The following is a 4646-nucleotide window of genomic DNA, read 5'->3' as shown; positions in this document are numbered from 1 at the left end:
AGGACAACCAGGCCTCGCGTACGCACAACCTAACCCCGGATTACAGCGAGTGCAAATGACTAATAGTTAATAAATAATTTATCAGAGGGCGCAGTCATTTGTTTTAGTGAGTTATAATAATTTGTAGGTTTCGAAGCCATTCTAAAAGGTGTTCATAATAGGAGCAATAAGGACCAAGTTAATGGCTTTTGCAAACATTGCACAAACCTCAAAAAGATGAAAGTCTGAGTGTAGCTATGGGTATTGGGATCTGAGACCTACAGGGCACACACACCACTGTTACTGCACTGGAAACAAAACGTCACTCAATTCCTGTAGGTGGACAGATGTCAGGATGACACAGGTTTGAGGATGTTCTATCCGTTCATTGGATAGTGAACAGGTGAGTACCTCCCAATAGGAGGGGTTTTAGGTATGTCTTCTTAGCTTGGGGGAAATGTCTTGTGTTACTTCTTTTTCCATAAGATGAACAACGTGCCTGGGGTTGGGGCTGTTCTTTTTTAAATAAGGATTTATATAGCACAAACTTTACCCAAAGAGGGTATCAGAGAGCTTTCCTTTCTAGAACAGTGTGAAAACTGATGTGCATTGGGTTTGTCAAGGTCTGTAGAGGTATGGTGTAACACAAAACTACAGAAAGTAATGTTATGCAGAGAAGTTCCCGGCGGCTACGATTAATTCCACCATCCGTCATCATTGGTTTTTCTCAGTAGTCGGGTGCACCTAAGTAGTGGGAAGAAAGTAGTCTGTGCTGTGAAGGGGTCAATAGCCGTGGAAGGACACAAATGACTGACATGGCTGTTATGGGGAGGGACTAACAAGCTTAAAACCAATGGGAAGGCAGCATTTAGAACTCAAGCCAATCAAGAAGATGTGCCGGAGAGTGGGCGGTGCTTCCACAAAGCTTCCATACTATAGTGTATACTGCATGCCTCGCAAATAATAATAATAATAATAAAGTTTTTATTGCACAATTATTTAAAATCATTCCAATATACAAGGATACAAAAAACGGTAGTAAAAACACTACCTTCCTCGCAAAGCGATGGCAGCACATTCACACTGCATCGCTAGTCGAGACCTAAAAACTGGCTTTGTGGCCAGAACCTTGCACACGCTACGTAATGTGAACAGCAGCTAAGTGCTGTTCACGCCCAAATGGTTTCAGTTGGTCTGTTAACACCTTGCCTGCGTCGAACGTTCAGCTCCAGTGTTGAACGTTCGAAAAACAGGTGGGGCACCGTCGGCCAAAGGACGATCGCAGCACTACCAAGGTAGTGCATGTGATGACCGTTGGCTGACGGCAGCAGCCAAGGGGTTAATAGACCCAGCGGGGGAACCCAGCTGAATTCAAGGGAGTGACTCGAGCTGCATTTGAAGTACTTCTCTGCCCTGAGGGGCAATTAAACTAGATTTAGCCCTGGCAGAGGTTATAGGCAAGGGCCGAGGTTGATTAATGTCCAAAGTTGAAAATGTGTGGAATTGATAATGCGAAAGAGTGTTATGCATAGAGAACCTACTGTAAATAACATTACGCAAGGGTGACCAAATAATTGCTCTAGTGAAATGAAACACCATTGGGACAGAAACAGTTATGCCTGCAGATTCAGCCCGCAGGCGCCGTGCGACAATGCGGTAACATGAGGATCATTACATTTTTGAAGGGCAAAAAAAACAATAGGCTCCCACATAAGTTATGTTGTCAAACATCCTTGTAAGTTCATTATGGCTACATGTTCAGCCAGCGTGTTCCTTGAGACAGTTGGGTAACATAAGGAAATGTTAAATTAGGCTGGCATTCACCATGATTACTTCATACGTACAAATATTAAAAGGCAACTGAACAATATAATGTGTGCACATGCCCAGCATATGGTAAACTACTTAGGGGACTAGCTAAAACATATATTATGTTACACTGGCATGGACACTGCATACCCCATGTGAAATTCAAGGAAAGGTCTTAGAAAATATGAATGCATTTGTGTTCATGAAAGGTCGAGTAAACCTCTCGGGGAGCAAGCTCCCACAAACAATGGTGAAGATATCAAGGCAATAGTTAACACCATGTTCAATAGACTGTTGGTGGAATGTCTTTGGCCTAACTAACCAAGTCAAAGTCTTACACAACAATTCATTATAAGAGTAAGCAACTGAGGGCCAGATGTAGGTAATTCTATTTTACCGATTCATAAATACCGAATTTTACCGATTCGGTATTTATGAATCGGTAAAATAGAAGGTGGGAGATGTAGGTAAAATTAAATTTTCAATTACCGAATCGGTAACATTCGATATTTACCGATTCGGTAAATACCGAATTGGTATTGCCCATTGATTCCTATGGGCCTTGAAGCCCATAGGAATCATTGGGCAATACCGAATCGGTATTTACCGAATCGGTAAATACCGAATCCTGCAAGGGTGCAGGGGGTGTCACTTTGACACCCTCTAGCACCCCAAATGCAGGCATGTGGCACACATACATGCCCTAAGGGCATGTCTGTGTGTCACATGGCACAGGTGTGCATGCACAGATGTGTATGCACACCTGCATTCGGTATTTTACCACCCAATAGGATTGGGTGGTACAATACCGACTCTTAAGGGCCTGTGGCACTCTCAGGAGTGTCACCTACATGTGGAATTACCGAATCGGTAAAATTACCGATTCGGTATTTTACAGAATTGGTAAATTTACCGATTCGGTAAATTTACCGATTCTGTAAAATGCTGGCCCCTACATGCCGATTCCTAAATACCGGTCGGTAACGGCCGAAATCGGCCGTTACCAACCGGTATTGCCTCTCCTACATCTAGCCCTGAGTCAGTAATCCAGGCACAGCAAAGTGACTCGTTCATTCGTTGACAAGACATGCTAATTGAGCACTACTCGCATCCAACTCATTTAACCCACTCTGGATTGTATCTATGGAGTGGTGCATCCATTTGCATTCACATGTGTTTAAAATTAGCCTGATGTCTCCTCCCCTGATGCCCAATGCGACTTTCTCTAGGACAACCCACTTAGGGCCAGATGTAGGTAGCCCTTTACCGGTCGGAAACGGCCGAAAATACAGATTTTCGGCCGTTTCCGACCAGTAAAGGGCTATGGAGATGTAGGGGCCAGAAAAACGTACATTTTCGGTAATTTTACCGAATCGGTAATTTTACCGATTCGGTAAAATTACAGAATCGGTAAAAATACTGATTCTGTAAATTTTACCGAATCGGTAAATTTACCATTCGGTAAAAATAAAGAAAATGTATTTTGAGATGTAGGAAGCACTTCTAACAGTGCTACTGGGCCTTTAGAATTTGGTATTTACCATGCAATACAATTGCATGGTAAATTACGAATTCTTGTGTACATGCACATCTGTGCATGTACACCTGTGCCATGTGGCACACAGACATGCCCTAAGGACATGTATGTGTGCCACATGGCGCAAACGCTAGTTACAGGGGTGCCACAGGGTGTCAAAGTGACACCCTGTCCCCCTTAGCAATTCGGTATTTTTACAGATTCGATAAATACCGATTCGGTATTTGCTATTGAATCCTATGGGGTTCAAGGCCCATAGGATTCAATAGCAAATACCAATTCGGTATTTACCGAATCGGTAAATACCGAATCTTACCGATTCGGTAAAAAATACCGATTTTTTACCTACATCTCATTTACAGATTCATAAATACCGAATCGGTAAAATTCGGTATTTATGATTCGGTAAATGAGATTTACCTACATCTGGGCCTAATGCTTTGTGGTGGATGATTGACTCTCTGGAAATGTTCTACCAATGGCGCCCCTTACTAGCTACACCTCACTCTACTGCAGTGTTGTAAACCCTGTGCTTTCACCTTTTGACATGTCTGTCCTAAGTACATCAAATTACACGGACAGATGATGATGTAAATGACATCTGAAATGTTACAATTTGTGTGGGTTTTAAGATTAATCACATGAAGTTTGTAATTCGTGTGTTTAGTCTGGATAGGGAGACTACGGCCTAGATGTAGGTAATTCCCATTTACAGACTCTTAAATTCCGAATTTTACCGATTCGGTATTTAAGAGTCTGTAAAGGGGAAGGGGGCAGATTTAGTAATTCCGAATTCAGGAATACCGAATCTGTAAGATTCGATATTTACCGATTCAGTAAATACCGAATTGGTATTGCCCATTGATTCCTATGGGCCTTGAAGCCCATAGGAATCAATGGACAATACCGATTCGGTATTTACCGAATCAGTAAATACCGAATCCTGCAAGGGTGCAGGGGGTGTCACTTTGACACCCTCTAGCACCCCAAGTTCAGGCTTGTGTGACATGTGGCACACATACATGCCCTAAGGGCATGTCTGTGTGTCACATGGCACAGGTGTGCATGCACACCTGAATTCGGTATTTTACCACACAATAGGATTGTGTGGTAAAATACTGACTCTTAAGGGCCTGTGGCACTCTTAGGAGTGTCAGCTACATATGGATTTACCGATTCGGTAAATATACCGATTCGGTATTTTACTGAATCTGTATATTTACCGTATCGGTAAAATTACTGATTCTTAAAATATCATGCCCCTACATCTGAAAACCCTAATACCGGTCGGAAACGGCCGAAATCGGCCGTTTTCGACCGG

Source organism: Lissotriton helveticus, chromosome 5_1 (assembly GCF_964261635.1).
Source record: "Lissotriton helveticus chromosome 5_1, aLisHel1.1, whole genome shotgun sequence".
In the NCBI taxonomy this organism is placed as follows: domain Eukaryota; kingdom Metazoa; phylum Chordata; class Amphibia; order Caudata; family Salamandridae; genus Lissotriton; species Lissotriton helveticus.
This window is presented reverse-complemented; position numbering follows the sequence as displayed.